The 19,603-nt window shown below is 46.0% G+C and overlaps 1 pseudogene; it reads left to right on the top strand.

Annotated features, from left to right (window-relative positions):
- Window positions 1-9,370: 9,370 nt before the first annotated feature.
- On the top strand, window positions 9,371-16,913 carry LOC146370102 (zinc finger protein 277-like; annotated as a pseudogene).
- The last annotated feature ends 2,690 nt before the right edge of the window (window positions 16,914-19,603 follow it).

The raw sequence follows: 19,603 nt of genomic DNA, 5'->3' as shown, positions 1-19,603 counted from the left end.
GCAGGGAGACCTACCTCGGCACTTGTGCAGGTGAACCCAAAGGGAAGATTTGCTTCACCATATTTTCTAGTCTTTGGCTTAGAATGAAGTTGGTTTGGAAACATATTCAGCTATGCTTCATCTCCTGCTTTGCGTTTCTGTGGCCGCCCCGTGCTAGCAGTGTCCAAGCGTTTTGTTTCCCCCCCTCTTTCATGCCGCGCCCCCCCTGCAATGGCTCTGCACCCCCCCTAGGGGGCGGGCCCCACACTTTGGGAAGGTCTGCACTATGTGTTAACAGACCTCTCTGCATTGAATCATATCTGTTATTAATCTCTGTCTCTCTTCCACAGCATGTCTTTATCCTGTCTTCCTTCTCTCACCCCAACCAATCACAGCAGATGACCCCGCCCCTCCCTGAGCCTGGTTCTGCTGGAGGTTTCTTCCTGTTAAAAGGGAGTTTTTCCTTCCCACTGTCGCCAAAGTGCTTTCCCACATCTCATTGTTGGAGTTTCTCTTTTTTCTCTTTATTATCATAAGGTTCTTACTCTACAATATAAAGTACCTGGAGGCAACTGTTGTTGGGATTTTTTGCTGTATAAATAAAAGTGAACTGAGTTGAATGTAATTTGGTTGAACAGGAAATTCACATCATGGATCTGCAGTGGCCGTGTGATGATGTCATGTCAACATGGACCAAAACCTCTGAGGGATGTTTCCAGAAACTTTTTAAATTTGTGCCACAAATAATTAAAGCAGAAGAGATCTCAGACTCAGCTTCACTGTCATTCAGCCATTTGACATGATATGAATGAAAAACAGATTCTCTGTCCAGGACCTGGGTCTGAGCGACCCAGGGTCCATGAGCATTTATGACTCTTTTTATATGATATGTGTTTGTTTCTGCATTGTGCTGCTGTTCCTGTGTCTATGATGTTGGAGACCTCAGTTGGAGGTCTCCACACCTGCTCAACCGCCACCATCACTTCACCTACCTGTTGCTGCTGCATCACTGTCCAATCTACCCCCAGTGGCTGCTACACCACCATCATTTCCACTGCCTGCAGCTGCCACACCATCTTCACCATCGGTTCAACTGTTGGCAGCTGTGATGGACGCGCTCTGCCCGAGCAGGAGATCAGCGCGCCGGAGGGACCAGCACGGCCTGCACGTCACCGTCCAGCACGGCCTGCACGTCACAAACCACCTGCAGTGCTTCGCCATGGGCCATCGGAGCTCTTACGTGGCTGGACCTACTACAAGGCTGTCATCAGATCACTGGCCGGCCACCAGAACTGCTATGCCACCGCTGCCAGACCTGTGGCAGGCCACTCGAGCTGTTTTCCTGCCGTCACCGTCCATCGGGCCAGCTGCCAAAACTTTGGGATGCCACCGTCAGAACTGCGGTTGGTTTTTTCAGTTTTTTGGGGACTGTTTTGACACCGCTGCTGGACGTGCGGTCGGACTTTGAAACTGTTGGGATTAGGGGTTCTGTTTGCTAGAGGATTTTGTTTTTGCACGGAGAGTGCGGAGACTCGGGAGCAGAGTACAGACACTTGGAAGAAGGCACGACACGGGAGTCGTGGGAGCGCACTGGAGATTTGTTGTGTGTTACATTTACTTCACTGTAAATAAACGCACTGTTTACTGCACAGAGTCCAGCATTCAGGTCCTTTCTCCCGCATCCCCACGGTCTGCCACACAGACCGTGAGATCCTCAGGTCTCAGTATTGCAGAATGCTACCAAACAACGAGTAAAACATTACAAATAACTACAATTAATAGGACAAGAAATTCTCAAAAATAAGTACTAAAATATGCAAAAACATAAATAACAATCACAAATATATAATATTTATATAAATATAATGGTTCTTCTTTATTTTAATGACTATTTACAGATTTTCACTGGAGGCGTCAAAACTATGGATGAACACATGGAATTAAACCCTCGGCCTTCTCTCAGCGAGCTTCATGGTGTAATCATCTGACATGGTTTCACTTCACAGGTGTGTTAACTCCAAAGCTGGAATCCTGGAATTTCTTGCCTTCTGAATCTGGTTGGGACTAGAAGTCAGGTTGGTACACAGTAGGGCTTCACGATATTAGGAAAACCTGCGATGTGCGATAACTGTGATCAATATTGCGATAATGATATGACTTGCGATAAAATAAATAGCAAAACAAACAAAAAAAACCCTGAATACATAATTTCCGTTTTACTGCAACAGTTTTATTTAAAAAAGCTGCTGTATTAGCAGTGTAACAACAAAGTGCACTTTAACATTGAAACATTGCCCCCATAAAAAATTTTGGGTCTTCTTTAAGATCCTGAGAGAGAACAAAGGACGCGGCGACACTAAGCGACGGCCTCGAGGTAAGCGAGCCGGCATCAGGAACAGGCTACGGGCTCGCGCACACCGCGCACCCATGCCCAGTATCCTGCTAGCCAATGTTCAATCCATCGAGAACAAGCTTGATGACCTCACAGCCAGAATCAAGTTCCAGAGAGACATTCGGGACTGCAACCTCCTCTGCTTCACCGAGACTTGGCTGAACCCAGCGATACCAGACCACGCCGTGCAGCCGATGGGGTTCTTTTCGGTTTACCGCATGGACAGGACAATGGAGTCGGGGAAGAAAAGAGGTGGTGGAGTGTGTTTGATGGTGAACAACAGATGGTGCGACAGCACAAACATCTCCCCACTCACACGCTCTTGCTCGCCCAATCTGGAACTTTTGATCGTTAAATGTCGCCCTTTCTATCTCCCTCGGGAATTCACTGCGGTCATTGCCTGCACTGTTTACATTCCGCCTCACGCGGACTCGGACACTGCCGTATGTGAGCTACATGAGGCTCTCACACATCAACAAACACTTCACCAAGATGCCGCACTCATTGTTATGGGAGATTTTAACAGAGTGAATCTCAAACGGACATTTCACAACCTTCACCAGCACATCAACTGCCCCACCCGGGGCACTAGGACATTAGACCACTGCTACACCCCGTTCAAGAACTGTTACAAGGCTCAGCCCCTGCCGGCATTTGGAAAATCGGACCATGCCGCCATCTTCCTCATGCCTGCTTACAAACAAAGGCTAAAGCAGCAACCACCAATCAGGAGGGAGGTCGCTCGCTGGACGGACCAATCAGTGGCCGCGCTGCAGGACGCACTGGATGACGCAGACTGGGACATGTTTCGGCGCAGCTCTGATGACATCAACATGTTTACGGAAGCGGTTGTGGGATTTATCGGGAAACTAGCGGACGACACAGCAGAAAGAACTATCATCCGAACGTTTCCCAACCAGAGGCCGTGGGTGGATAAAAACATCCGCGACGCTCTGAGATCACGCACCGCTGCCTACAATGAAGGGCTCGTCTCCGGTAATATGGACCTATACAAGGCTGCGTCCTACAACGTGCGCAGCGCGGTCAGAAAGGCAAAGCGGAGCTACGGGGAAAAACTAGAGTCACAGCTACGACAGTGCGACTCTAGGAGCCTGTGGAAAGGACTGCGGACTATAACGGACTATAAACGACCAGCTTCTTCTGTGATGAATGCTGATGCTTCACTGGCTGATGAGCTGAACACGTTTTATGCTCGCTTCGACACCGCAGCAATTAAAACAACAAACGGCTGCGCGCGCTCGGAGTGCACCAGTGAAGAAAATGCATTCGTCATCACAGAGCATGCCGTGAGGAACACCTTCAGGAGGGTGAACACCAGGAAGGCAGCAGGACCAGATGCAATCCCTGGCCGGGTCCTTAGAGCCTGCGCTGACCAGCTAGCACCGGTGTTCACGGAGATCTTCAACCTCTCCCTGGCCCAAGCTGTGGTTCCCACGTGCTTCAAACAGTCCATTATTGTTCCTGTCCCAAAGAAACAACAGCCCGCTTGCCACAATGACTACCGTCCAGTAGCACTGACTTCAATTGTGATGAAGTGTTTTGAAAGACTGATGAGAGATCACATCACTTCTTCACTTCCTGCCACCATCGACTCGCTTCAGTTTGCTTACCGGACTAATCGTTCCACAGACGATGCCATATCTCACCTGCTCCACACATCCCTGAGTCACCTGGACACTGGCAGAGGGAATTATGTTAGGATGCTGTTCGTGGACTACAGTTCAGCATTCAACACAATAATTCCCTCTAAGCTTTTCACCAAGTTGACGGATCTAGGACTCAGCTCATCACTGTGTCAGTGGATCCTCAACTTCCTCACAGACAGACCCCAATCAGTGAGGGTGGGAAAACAAGTCTCCCCCTCCATCTCACTCAGCACTGGAGCGCCTCAGGGCTGTGTTTTAAGCCCCCTGGTGTACTCACTGTACACTTATGACTGTGTAGCCACATCAGACACCACCTCCATTGTCAAGTTTGCTGACGACACTGCTGTTGTGGGCCTGATCTCCGACAACATCGAGACGGCCTACCTGGAGGAGATTAGGAACCTGGAGACCTGGTGCCAGGAGAATAACCTCCTCCTAAACATCAGCAAGACTAAGGAGCTGATCGTGGACTTCACTACAAAGCAGGCGAGGAATTACAAACCCCTCATCATCAGTGGCACGCCAGTGGAGAGAGTGGACAGTTTCCGATACCTGGGTGTCCACATCACTCAGGACCTGTCATGGTCCTGCCACATCAACACCCTGGTTAAGAAAGCCCGTCAGCGTCTCTTCTTCCTCAGAAGACTTAGAGACTTCCATCTGCCACTGAAGGTGCTCAAGAACTTTTACTCCTGCACCATCGAGAGCATCCTGACGGCAAACATCTGCACCTGGTTTGGGAACAGCACCAAGCAGGACAGACGAGATCTGCAAAGAGTGGTGCGCTCAGCCGGACGCATCATTCAATCAGAGCTCCCTGACCTGCTGTCCATCTACACCAAGCGGTGCAAGTCCAAAGCTAGGAAGATTATGATGGACCTCTCCCATCCCAACAATGGACTCTTCTCACTGTTGAGGTCTGGGAAGCGCTTCCGCTCCCTTAAGGCCAAAACAGAGAGAATGAGGAGGAGCTTCTTCGCCCAGGCTATTCGGGCCCTGAACCAGGTGTAGGACTGGACTCTCCCACACACGTCACTATAAGACTGGACTCTCACACACATCACCACATGCACCACCACACATTTCCTATAATCCTATAATTCCTATAATTTATAATCTTTATAATCTCTTCTGCTATTTGCACATTCTTTACTGTAAATTCCTAAGTTAATTTGTAAATTTTGTATTAACCTGTAAATTGTAAATATCGTAAAACTTTTTCTTCTGTCATTTAATGGTCGGGCATTGTACAGCTACAAGCATTTCACCCCCATGTCATACTGTGTATGGTTGTGTGTGTGTGACAAATAAAATTTGAATTTGAATTTGAATTTGAATTTGAAGATCCCAGCTGGCTAGCACCTCACGTAATACACGGGCTATATTTTCACTAGTGTGAGAGTCTGGAAAACACACAGTCTCTAGACACCGTGTTTTCAGTTCAAAGTCTTCGGTGAGGAAGTGCACTGTGAAACTCATATATGGCTCCGTTGTACGACTTGACCATAGGTCTGTAGCGCTTGCGTAGTTTTCAGCTTGGCTCAGTTCAAACGTGACGGTCTTCCGGCATGTTTCGTACATTTGTGGAATGGCGACATGGGAAAAGTAGTTTCGTGAGGGGATGCGGTATCTCCGGTCCACTTTATGTATCAGACTGGTGAAGCCCTCTCTGCTAACTGTATTTATAGGCATCATGTCTTTGTCAAAAAATGTGTAATGGCCTCTGTTATTTCTTTGTAGCGCTTCGACGTTTTCTCATAAGGAGTTGCACTTGAAAAACTCTGATACAGAGACGGCTGTTGGACTGCTGCGCTCTTTGTCTTAACATTAGCAACCTTTGTTTGGCTAGCCCTGTCTTTCTGGAACTCTTCAAACTGTTCTCTGTGGTTGTATTGAAGATGATGGTGGAGATTAGTCGTGTTTCCTCTGGTGGTTGCCACAAGTGTTCGGCAAGTGTTGCAGAGCACCTGTGTTTGGAGAACGTCGTCTTTACCAAATCCAAAGTACCTCCAAATAAGCGAGGTACTATTTTTTTTTAGCCACGAGTTCATAGTCAGTAGCGTTCTCGTCATGCGTCTCGCTCTCAGCCATTACAACTGACTCATTGCTGCAGCGTTGTTCGCTCCCCACCTACGTAGGAGGCGGGCCTCTAATCCATTTGATTGGTTAATGCCGTGAAGGGCTCTATTCGACTGGTCTAATGTGTAAAGGGGGTTCTTTGATTGGCAAATTCTTTAAAGCATGTGTGTAAACATTTTAAGGTACCCAATTATCGCAGTTTACGCCGTCTTTTGCAATGGGCCCATCGCACAGGCTGATATTGCGATGACAATAAATTTTCGATTTATTGTGCAGGCATAGTACACAGCTGACAGCTCTATTTGACAACTGTTAGAATTCATATTATGGCAAGAACCAATCAGCGAAGGAAACAACAGTCTGTCATTACTTTAAGAACTGAAGGTCAGTCAGTCCAGGAAATTGCAAAAACTTCACAAAAACCATAAAGCGCTACGAAGAAACTGGCTCACACGAGGACCGCCCCAGGAAAGCAAGACCCAGAGTCCTCTCTGCTGCTGAGGATACATTCATCCACCAGCCTCAGAAATCACAAGTCAACAGCTACTCAGATTAGAGCCCAGATAAATGCCACATAGAGCTCCAGTAACAGACACATCTCTACATCAGCTGTTCAGAGGAGACTGTGTGACTCAGGCCTTTATGGTCAAATAGCAAGCAGAGGAGATTAGTTTGGGCCAAGAAACACAAGGAATGGACATTAGACCATCTGTGCTTTGGTGTGATGAGTCCAAATTTGAGATCTTTGGTTCCACAAAGGTGAACGATGGTCTCTACATGCATGGTTCCCACCATGAAGCATGGAGAAGGAGTGTCTGGTAGTGTGTGCGCCAGTGAACATGAACTTCTAAAACTCAAAATATTTTTTATATACTGGTTCAAAGTGTACTTTGGTTTTTATGCTGGACTAAAAAACTGCAGTCACAAAGACTGACTGTGAGCACTTTTCGGTGATTACAGAGTCATAATAACATATATGAGATTATCACCATGGCATGACATCACATCACGTATGTATTTGCAATATTAAAAAAAAACAGCTGACAGTGTGTTTTCATATTTTCATTCTGTGCTTAAAGGGAGAAAGGTTTATAATTTATGCAGTATTGCTGTCATTGCTTTTATCTATAGTTTGTTTTTGTTTTTTTTGTTTTTTTGAGAATAACAGCACCAAACCTGAGAGTGAATCAGACTGCAGGATGAACACTGAGCTGTTTGTGCCCCCCAGTGGTCTTTGACCACAACGTGCTTCCAGTGAATTCCCGAATCCAAGCTGGATGATGAGCTGTGTGTCATCAGCAACCACTCCACCTTAAAACTGACTTCACGTATAAAACTTGGGTCATTTATTTAAGAATTTGCACCATATCCAGCCTTCTTGTGCCCCCCTGTACAGAAACTCAAATGTTATTTTCAGACTTTTATTTTAGGGAACCTTACACCTGTACACATGGTACACATTCACAAATAACGTTTCCTTTAAAAATTTGTAATAGAGGGGAGGAAACTTATGCTAATGTAATGTTAATACAGGGAGTGCAGAATTATTAGGCAAGTTGTATTTTTGAGGAATAATTTTATTATTGAACAACAACCATGTTCTCAATGAACCCAAAAAACTCATTAATATCAAAGCTGAATGTTTTTGGAAGTAGTTTTTAGTTTGTTTTTAGTTTTAGCTATTTTAGGGGGATATCTGTGTGTGCAGGTGACTATTACTGTGCATAATTATTAGGCACCTTTCTTTGCAAGGACACTCAAAAGCCTGCCATCCATGGATTCTGTCAGTGTTTTGATCTGTTCACCATCAACATTGCGTGCAGCAGCAACCACAGCCTCCCAGACACTGTTCAGAGAGGTGTACTGTTTTCCCTCCTTGTAAATCTCACATTTGATGATGGACCACAGGTTCTCAATGGGGTTCAGATCAGGTGAACAAGGAGGCCATGTCATTAGTTTTTCTTCTTTTATACCCTTTCTTGCCAGCCACGCTGTGGAGTACTTGGACGCGTGTGATGGAGCATTGTCCTGCATGAAAATCATGTTTTTCTTGAAGGATGCAGACTTCTTCCTGTACCACTGCTTGAAGAAGGTGTCTTCCAGAAACTGGCAGTAGGACTGGGAGTTGAGCTTGACTCCATCCTCAACCCAAAAAGGCCCCACAAGCTCATCTTTGATGATACCAGCCCAAACCAGTACTCCACCTCCACCTTGCTGGCGTCTGAGTCGGACTGGAGCTCTCTGCCCTTTACCAATCCAGCCACGGGCCCATCCATCTGGCCCATCAAGACTCACTCTCATTTCATCAGTCCATAAAACCTTAGAAAAATCAGTCTTGAGATATTTCTTGGCCCAGTCTTGACGTTTCAGCTTGTGTGTCTTGTTCAGTGGTGGTCGTCTTTCAGCCTTTCTTACCTTGGCCATGTCTCTGAGTATTGCACACCTTGTGCTTTTGGGCACTCCAGTGATGTTGCAGCTCTGAAATATGGCCAAACTGGTGGCAAGTGGCATCTTGGCAGCTGCACGCTTGACTTTTCTCAGTTCATGGGCAGTTATTTTGCGCCTTGGTTTTTCCACACGCTTCTTGCGACCCTGTTGACTATTTTGAATGAAACGCTTGATTGTTCGATGATCACGCTTCAGAAGCTTTGCAATTTTGAGACTGCTGCATCCCTCTGCAAGATATCTCACTATTTTTGACTTTTCTGAGCCTGTCAAGTCCTTCTTTTGACCCATTTTGCCAAAGGAAAGGAAGTTGCCTAATAATTATGCACACCTGATATAGGGTGTTGATGTCATTAGACCACACCCCTTCTCATTACAGAGATGCACATCACCTAATATGCTTAATTGGTAGTAGGCTTTCGAGCCTATACAGCTTGGAGTAAGACAACATGCATGAAGAGGATGATGTGGACAAAATACTCATTTGCCTAATAATTCTGCACTCCCTGTAAATGGGGATTTATGAACACTAAACTTTCATGTTCAGAGAACACTCTCAGGTATATCTTGAGGATCTGAGTGTTCATGTGATTTATATTCTTTGCTATATATATGCAACAACGTCCAATGTTACATGTTAGTCAACTTCATTCACATTAATTAACCTTCAGCTTTCGAAACTTAAGTTTTCATATTTCCTTGAACCACTTGAATGCACCTTTTCTAATTCGTGTTTTACCGGGGGTCCGCGAAGGCGCTTCGTTGGCATTTTACGGCCTGCGATTGGTTCGATTTGTGTTATTTGCACCACGTGACACCAGACATGGCCGCCAGCGAGCCGAGTAAAGACGGTAAGTGTGACTTTTTAAACGTGTCCGCGGCTTTAATGCTGATATCTGGTGGTCTGCGTGCAAAGCTTTGGGTGTCGGTGACTCTCCGAGTCTGTGGGAATTCACAATCAGCAGAAAAAAGGCTAAAAAAAAAATCAGAAAAGCAGGCGGGAAACCGCCCGGCTAAGCTAGCAGGCTAGGAAATAGCTGGGCTGCTAACTCTGATTATACAGCAATCTCTATATTCAGTCAGTACACTCAGTCTGACAGCTGTGAAGTTTATTCAGGATTTAACAGCGTGTAAAGTCTGAGCTCGATTAATGAGTTATTTAATTAATTAATTAATTTTTTTAACTTTTAGATCATAGTTTTGTCCCCACGGGTGATGAAAATAATTGTATACAGACAGATTTTTGTAGATCAGAGGGAAATGCTTCTTCATGCCAGGCTGTACATTCTCGCTTCCGCTTGGTTTTGACTCACCTGGTCTGGAGTAGAGTGTGTGTGTGGTATATAAGGTGTAGTCTCTCTTCTGCTTTCTCAGGTAAGGACAGCATTCTGGAGCCGCTGTGTGTTTCCCTGAGCAGCCGGCTGACACCTCCAGCCCTCCCGGTGTTCAATGTCCCGGCTCCGAGCCGCTGGTCTGCCTGTTCTGCTCTGAGTCCGTCCCACCGCCGCAGAAAGACGTCCTCCTCAGACACCTGCTGATGGAGCACAAGCTTGTCATCGCCGACGTCAAACGCATCGCAGACGTCCCAAAGTGCGAGCCACACATGCTCCGGCTCACTCGTTTAACTCTCGGGAACACGTTTGGATGTTTTTAGCATTTGGAACTCGATCATTTCACCAAAGACTTACTGTAATTATTTGGGGTGATGGGGGGAAACCCTTACCTTACAAGTATACATATATACAACAAGTCCAGCATGTCCACGCCTGTTAGTGTGCTGCTTTTATGAACCGTGACGAAGTGTTTCTGTGCGCCGGTAAACCTGGCTGTGAGTCGGCTGCGGTTTTTACTGACGAGTTTCCTCCATCAGGTACTTGCTGTACTGGAAGGGCAGATTCCTCGAGCAGCCGGTCACAGATTTCTGCAGCGTCATCAAAACCAACTCCACGGGCCCAGTCGGTGAGTTCACTCAAACCCACAGAGGACCTGACCTTTCAAAGTGAACCACGTACACTTCCTCCAGCTCTGATTAATGACTCATTAAAAACTCTTCTTCCTCGCTGACCTGACAGAGGAGCAGGAGGACTACTTCCTGCTGTGTGACGTCCTTCCAGAAGACAGAGTCCTCCGAGAGAAGCTGCAGCAGAAACGACTGGTGAGGAGACGTGACACTCGGAGCATCCTGAGTGAATCTTGTGCTGCTGGAAGTTTCGTTTCTTTTAAACTTTATTTTGAGGCAAAGTCTGAAAATCAGGAAAAATCAGAAAAATTGCAGATTTGAGTGATGATTTTACACGCTTTGTGTCGTTGTAAGCTCTGCACTTTAAATATCTGAGCACTCTGAGGTAGTTTTCTGAAGAATTCCTCTGAGCTCTTCTTCTGTGCTCCCACAGGAGGAGGTCCTGGAGCAGCAGCCGAAGGAGCGAGACGACAGCAGCTTCCATCGTCTCTGCATGTTCTGCAGCGAAGAGTTCACGGGAAACAGGTAAAGCGCCGCAGGATTCCCATCAGTCCTGGAAACCTCACGTGTGTTAGATTAAAGCAGACAGAAGGTAGAGCTTCCTGAAATCATGTGACTTAAAGCTTCTTTGCTTCCTGTAGTCATCCTCTTATGATCCAACCCCCAAAAAGCTGCTTTGAGGCATAATTCCATAAACATCATTCAGTGACATGTCTGAACCTGAACCAAGAAGCTGATCTGAGACCAGTGCAGCTCCTCATCCTTCTTCCTCTTCTGCTAAGGGTCAGGTCTCAGACCTGTGCAGGTGTGCGCTGGTTCATGAATGGCATGAAGGTGTGACTGGCTTCTCACTGGTGTTTACCACAGTTCTTGTGTGGATCTGTGTCTTTACCTCCAGTTAAGCTTCCATCCATCCATTTTCAGTCACTGTGTTGGTTCGCAGATGCTCGGCCTCCCTCTGCACAGGCACCACCTCCAGCTCCTTGTGGGAGGACGCCGAGAGACATAACCCGTGTCCGCTCCGGGTCTCCTCACATTTGGACATGCAGCGGCCCATGGCGAGAGAGGCTGCTTCCCTCTGTCTGCCACTATGGGCACGCTGCGTGGATCTTGAAGTCTTGTCCAAATGGGAACTTCTGGACGAAGCCCAAAGGACTGCAGCGCAGTGCTAACAGTGATGATGTCAGCTGATGTTTTCTTTTGTTTATTAAAAATGGCTCCACGTGCTGTTTCCAGGTCGTCTCTGCTGAACCACATGGCCAGAGAGCATTCCTTCAGCATCGGACTGCCGGACAACATCGTCTACTGCAGCGAGTTCCTCGACACGCTGCAGGACAAACTGGACAGGTACGCTAATCGTTGCTTTTTATTCACAGCGTTAAGTTTTGTTTTGCTTCGCGCGCCTTTTCATTTTGCTGCCCTCGCTTCAGTCTGCAGTGTCTGTACTGCGAGAAAACGTTTCGAGATAAAACCACGCTGAAGGATCACATGAGGAAAAAAGCTCACCGCCGCATCAGCGCCAAAAACCACGAGTACGACCGCTTCTACGTCATCAACTACCTGGTAAAGCCCAGCGACACACTCGCCACACGCTTCCACGTCAGGATAAACGAAGCAGTTCTGTAGAAGCAAACGCACTACCTGAATGTATTGTTCTGATTTTAAAGCGTCCCTCCTGTCCTGTCAGGAACTGGGAAAAACGTGGGAGGAGGTGCAAAGCGAAGATGACCGTGAGCTGGCGGATGATGAGGATGAGTAAGTATCCTCATGTAGCTCTGTGAGGACGGCATTAACTAAAGTGTCCTGATTCATGTCATACAGACTGCTCTGTGTCGTGTTAAAGGCAAAAACCGGGCCGGGCTGCACTTGCGTGTAATACCAGTTTTTACCACCAGATGGTGCAGTTAGTGGCTGTAACGTTTATTTTAAACCAACACGACATCACCAGTCTGAGCACGCTTGATCTCCAGCGCTAACCAGGTGCTGAACCAGGTGCTGTGAGCTCGGGGTAGCTGTGGATCAGGAGGTACAGCGAAAGGTTGGAGGTTTGATCCCCGGCTCGATCCCAGATACTGAACCTCGGGTTGTCCCTCCTGAGAATATTCTTATTTACTGTGTCAGCCTGGATACAAAAGTTTAAATCAAGTCCGCTTCCTACTCCTCCTCTGATCCTGCGTGAATGCTTTCAGTCTGCTCGTTTCATCTCCGCATCGTCCGCAGTGATTGGTCGGACTGGCAGGCTCATCCGGTCTCTGCGGTGTGTCTGTTCTGTGATCACCAATCGGAGACGTTGGAGCAGATCCACGCGCATATGAAGGTACGGGAACGTAGAAGTTTCAGAGAAGGAAAATATCGTTTTCTGCGTTTCATCCCTGAAACGATTCTGCAAAGGATTCTGGGAGAACGGAGACAGTGCACACTAACAGGAAACGATCTGCTTCCTGAGGTCTCTGCAAACACATGAATCCATCGTAAGCACAAAACATGGATTTTACTCAAAAAGTGCCCTCACACACAGATGGACCGAAGCTGAAGAGCTTTTAAAATGAAGCGCCTTTTATTTTGAAAAGTTTCCAAATAAATACATGATTGTCAAAACTTTAACAAGCAAATAAAAATGTTTCCTCGTTGTTGGGTCTGTGTTTCCACAGGCCCCGCTAGTTTAGAGACTTATTCATCATGAAGAAAACAAGACATAACAGAACATCTTCAACCGCTTTTTCACTCGCTAACGAGGGAAGTCTTTGGTCAAGAACCAGCTCTTGGAGGTCACGCTCCTAACCTGTCTCGGGCCCGAAATCCTTCAAAGAGCAGCTGTCCCCGTAGCTATTTATTGACATCACAGTTACAATACACAATACAACACAAGCACCTCCCACCGTAAAACCCCCCAATGGTTCTAAGACAAGGCAGTGTGTGTGTGTGAGAGACCTCCTGCTGACCAAAAGGATCATAAAAGCAGGAAGCTTACAACAGAAGAAACAGATCTGTCAGGATGCATCTGCAATAAAAGCTCCCCCAGCACAGAGTGGCTGGAGAGGTCAGAGACAAAGGAACGTCTTGATCCTATAGATTGAACTCAGACCTTACAAATTTAAGAAACACGATGACAACATTCAACAATTAGACTTAACACTGGTGAACAATAAATAAAATCTAGGATTCGACGTCGACTGCAGTCAGATTTTTGTCGTTGATTAAACGTTCTGGTTTAAAGTTAGAACCAGTTTCCCAAACGTGACTCTGCTCACGAGTGACGAGTTTACCTGAGAGGCAGAAAAGTTTCTCTCTGCTTTCTGGTTTTGTTATTTATGAAGTCTGTAACGAGCGTCGCGGCGTTGCGTGACCCTGACATCTTTCTGTTTCGTGATTGTTTTGCGGGAGGCTCACGGCTTCCACCTCCTTAAGACCGAGCTCAGTGAGTGAAGTCTCTGTGGTAATTCGAGCGCAGTTTTCTTCTATTTCTTCCTTCTGAGTGTTTCTAATGTTCTGTCCTCCCTCAGACCTCAAGTTCTACCAGCAGGTCAAACTGGTGAACTTCATCCGGCGGCAGATCCATCAGAGCCGCTGCTACGGCTGCAGGCGGATGTTCGACTGCCGGGCGGACGCCCTGCGTCACATCGCGGCTGAAGGTCACGTGATGAAACTGCCAGAGATGTCCGCCTGGGACCAGCCGCAGTAGGTTTAACGAAGCGCCTGTGATCCGCAGAATTAACCAATGAGAGCGCGGGCTTTAAAGCTGGCGTACAGCTGCTGATGAACGTGGTCAACGCCACAGATGTTTACACTTCATTTGGAGTATTTTTATCAGCTGATGAAAATGGCGTCCTTTTTTAAGTTGGGACTAATTTGAGCCTGAGCACTAAACTTCGTCTCGCTCCGCAGGTATTACTTCCCCACGTACGAGAACGGCGCTCTCCTGTGCACGCTCTCTGACAGCGAGGAAGGCGACGGTGACGAGGAGCATCGCGGCGAGGAGATCCCGGTCATCGCGGAGGACATCTCTAACCTGAGAGCGCTGAAACAGTCCAGCGTCCTCAAGCAGCTGCTGAAGGAGCGAGGAGGCAGCAGCTAGGACCACAGACGGACACGTGTCATACGTTTGACTCAAAGTCGTCTCTGACGTCGGCTGAGCTCAGCTCACGGTGACCACATCCCACATGGCTGGAACGCAGCGGCACGGGTTTGAGTCCGGCCCGTGGTCTTTCCCTCTCAACTATTTCCTGTACGTCTCTACTCAGTAAAGATAAGAAAGTTTAAAAGAAGAGTCCTCTCCACAGCTGGACACGCGGACGCCGTGATGTCCGCTGAAACGTAATTGCTCTGCCTCGTGCAATGAAGCTGAAACATGCGTTTTCTTGAATATGAATTTTATTACTCGAGTAAAAATGATTTTCTTTTGTAACTTGTAACTGAGCTGGATTCAGTGCTGTGGTGGACGAGCAGCTCATCGTCAAGAGAAGACGAGAGAACTCTTTATAGTCATTGCAGAGTCACACTAGGAACAACAGTACTACACAATTGGAAACTGTCCCGCGTCGGCACTACGCACAATCAATCAATCTTTATTTATAAAGCACTTTTCATACAAAGATGTAGCACAAAGTGCTTTACCTGCTTAAAAGCAGCCCACCCCGCCCTCCAGCTCACTCCCAACACAAACAACACAACACAGGAACTTGATAAATGAAACGAATGAGTGTATGTTTTACTGCACATTGTTATTATTGTTGTTGTTGTTGTCCCCTCAAAAAGTCCAGGGACTTCTCGTGCCTGAAACATCTGTCCTACTTGGCGTTTCTGTTGTTTTTCTGCGTCGCGTTGCCGAGCGACACCTGCCGTATGGTGGAGCCGAACTGCAGCGCGCTCAGAGTTTCCACCGCGTCCTTCGCGTCCGGGCTCACGTTCACGAACGTGCAGCACTGAGGAGAGAAACGAGAGGTCGCTGCAGGAACTCACTGCTGTCAAACTTCCTGTTTTATCCTCATTTCTGACTCTGGCAGGCCCAGGCTGTGTCCCAATCCAGCGACCGCACGCGTACTACGTACGGTGCGTACTATAAGTACGAGAAGTGCGGAAGTGAGAGGCTTGTGAAATGGGACGGTCTAGCCTTCGTCGTGCTGTTCAGGTTGCCTAGCAACCATGATACTAACCGCGAGAAACGTGTCATACGGCTTTGTTTGACAGAAATGAAGGAGAAAAATGTTTTGTTGGTCATTCATTTTTGTCATGACATCACTTTGATTAGTTGAGTATCTGAGGCTGAGACCACAGGACTGTAAAACATGATTGTTGGGCTTCATTTCTGTGCTGAACACTCATTTAAGATTAGTTAGTAAATAACAATTAGCTGATGTTGTTCATGAGACTAAAGTCATCTCACTGTGGTAATGTAAATATAATATGGCCAATATTATAGTATTGTCAGATTATTATGATATATATATATTACAGGATATATTACAGCAGTGAGCTTGAACTCTGGGTCAGAGATTCAAGTTGCAGTTATTTATATTTCCTATCACCTTAAATGAAGTCCTTGTGTTTGGGCTTCCTAAAGACCCCAACCTTTCCCTTGATTTTATGGGACCCCTAACTTCCGAATGTACTTCCTCCATTAAGAGCCTCGGTGTTACTTTTGACAGTGCTTTTAAATTTGATAAACAAATCAGCTCCGTAGTCAAGGGATCTTTTTATCATCTACGTATTTTAGCTAAAGTCAAGTCCTACCTGTCCAGGAACGATCTAGAAAGGGTGGTCCATGCTTTTATTACTTCACGGCTGGACTACTGTAACTCCCTTTATGCTGGTTTAGATCGTTCCTGTCTGCATCGCCTCCAACTGGTGCAGAACGCTGCTGCTCGCATGCTGACCGGCTCCAAAAAGAGAGACCACATCACTCCGGTCCTCTGCTCTCTCCACTGGCTCCCAGTTGCTTTTAGGATTGATTTTAAAATTTTACTGCTGGTTTTTAAGGTTCTTAACGGTACTGCACCTCCTTACCTGGCGGAGCTTCTTAGCATTTACCGCCCCAGGAGATCTTTGAGGTCAGCAGACCTGATGCTTTTAGATGTTCCCAGGTACAGACTAAAGACTAGGGGAGAGAGGGCTTTTGCTGTGGCTGCACCCAGACTGTGGAACAGTTTACCTCCTCACATCAGATTCTCCACAAGCCTAGGAACCTTTAAAACTGCTCTTAAAACTCACCTCTTCTCATTGGCCTTTAGCAAGGTTTAACTTATTGTTTTAATCTATTGTTTTATCAGTGAGGTGTTTTATGTATTTGTGTTTTATTGTATTTTATATTTGTATTTTATTGTACAGCACTTTGGTCAGCCTCGGTTGTTTTTAAATGTGCTTTATAAATAAACTTGACTTGACTAAATCTTCACTCAAAGACAAGTATCTTTGACAGTGTATCTATAGATGTATTATGTAACAAATATTGTTTGTTTAATTTGTTGGCATTACTAAATTTGGCTCAATGCTTACACATATGTGTAAAAAGCAAATGTACGAGCTGTGATAACTGTGTCTGATAGAATGAAGAGTCGACTGATATATGAAATATTCCTTTATTGGGGGAGAAAATCAGACCATGTCATAACTGCTTTAAGTCACACAGAATAGATATCAGAGCCTTAAACAGGCTGACTTCTGCTAAATGGGTCAAACTGGGCAGAAAGTCTACAAACACATAACATCCTTATGGAATATGATGTAACACTATAGATCAACTTAGCTCAGAATATATAAAGCATATAAACAATTACAGCAATATGATGCAACAAACACAGCAGCTACTGATCCAAAATACTCAAAGCTTCGTAGAACTGAAACAAACATTTATTTTTAGCTCCATTCTGCTGCTGATACAGACTTTAGGTTTCTGAACATTAAACTTGTTGCTGCCTTTCATAGTGTGTAACTTGAAGGCCCTGAGTACTTTCTCCCACACTGAAAACACTGGATGATCACATTATTTGAACATTACCTAATAAGACTGATTCAGGACAGACAGTGATGTTAAACTTTCCTAGCAGTCCTTCACAAACAGGGAACAGTCTGTCTATTCTCTCCATCTGTCAGCTGCTGCTGGCTCTTCCTCCTCCTCTCCCTCACACACTGCTGAGTTTGTCCTGGTGGATCATCAGGGCTGCAAAGCCTCACAGATGATGTGCAGCAGTGGGTCCCTCAGTCTGTCCTCACTCTGGACACTTGCAGTCGTCACACATGGAAATCAAATGTGTGAGAAGCTGCAGGATTCAAACACAAGTGTAACTTATAAACACATGTTCATACTTTTATTCCACAATCAGAGAGAAAGAAACAGAGAGAGAGTGCAGGACAGACAGACAGGTGACAGTCTCAGGTGTACACACTGCTACACAACAGCACAGAGAAGCAGGATTTAGTGTTTGTGTTATTACGAGTGTAAACAAGAAGAGTTCCCAGATGGTCCAGTGGACACATGTGTGACTGCTGTGATTAAAGCATCTTTCTTTCAGCTTAACGAGTGAACCGTCAGCTCGTTCAAACACACGTTAAAGTCCGTTTGGCTCGACACCACCGAAAGCGTGCTGCTGCAGTCTGCTGGGGGGGCATCATCAGAAACAAGGATGCAAGGAGAGGAGACAAACTAGTGAGGAATGCTGGCTCTATAATTGGAGCTGCCACACGCACACACACACACACACATGCACACATGCACACACACAGACTGTGTGAAGCTCGTCTACATTATATTTTCTGATCTATCATACAGCTTAAACTTATTCCTGGTTATATTCTGATCAGTGCTGAGCAGTTAAACATGATTAACTATCAATGAAATCATGTATGAATTATGATTCTGTGATTAACAATGAATACACTTAATGTCACTTCTCATTTTCAAAATCATGTCGTTTAGCTTTGAAATGTCTGCATTTGTGAATAAAACATTTTCTTAGTAACAACATTTGTTAAGATCCAACCATGCAAAATATGATTTTTGCCATTTTTCAAGTGGTCTTAAAGCTTTAATCAGGACTGTATCTGATATCACTTCAGTTTAATGTGAAAAAGCTGCATCAGTGTTTTGCTGGGATGTGTCTGCTCCTCTGGCTTTCCTGTTAGCAGTGAGTGCAACGATGTCACAGAGGTTTTAGTGCAGCATAAACTCCAGCAGATATTTTTGTCACTCTGGAGCACATTTCAGGAAAATAACAAGAAGTAAATGAAGGAAACCGACAGAAGCCGACAGGATAAGACGAGCGTCGTATCTGAGACAATAACCAGGGCCGGACCGTTTCTGACAGCTGCATCATTTTTATTGTGCAAAAACACGGCAGCAGAGGACGATTTGATTTTGTCTTGGGAATAAATCACTACTGGAAATCACAGGACTCAGATCAACACACGTCTGCTCTCCAGAACCAGGACGACGTGCTGAGATCACGGTGGGCGACAAATGTTCATCAGCAGAACGATGAGACAGAAACACAGAAGAGCCGTTTGGAAAGGCAGGAGGTACAGTGCTAACAGGCTGCAAGAAATATAAATACTGACTCACGTCTGTCTCTATCAGTACTTATCATTCAAAAGATACGACACACGTGTACAAAGAAGTGTCCAGGTTCATCCTGACCATCAACCTTTCTGACTGAAGGGCATTTCTGCCAGCAGGACTTCAGATATAAGCCGTGACGTGAGATATAAGACAATAACACTATCAGTCATGGTCTGGCATTCCCAGAGCACAAAGCTCAGCAGGACATAAACAGTGTGGAGTCATCAACATCATCAACAGAAGGAAAAGTCTGGAGAAGTCTTCCTGCAGGTCCTCACAGAGACGCCAGAGAGCTGCTCAGAGAGTTCAGAGTGAGCTGAAGGATGAAGGTCAGACCATAACATTCCTCCAAAAGGGCCTTCATGGACCTGCAGCCGAGAAACCGATGCAAAGTGTTTATGCAGGTGAGAGAAGTTCACCTGAGGGCTCTTATTCAGCGTGCATGCCGAGCGCTGAGAGACGGAGGTTGTGCTGCAGGCAGACGTTTGGACGGCGACTCAGACTTCTCTTCTAGACGTCGTCAAATATTT

Source organism: Perissodus microlepis, chromosome 17, assembly GCF_051167445.1.
Source record: "Perissodus microlepis isolate ML-2025 ecotype Zambia chromosome 17, ASM5116744v1, whole genome shotgun sequence".
NCBI classification, from domain to species: domain Eukaryota; kingdom Metazoa; phylum Chordata; class Actinopteri; order Cichliformes; family Cichlidae; genus Perissodus; species Perissodus microlepis.
Note: the sequence above shows the minus strand (reverse complement) of the source record. Positions and strands in the feature narration are given on the sequence as shown.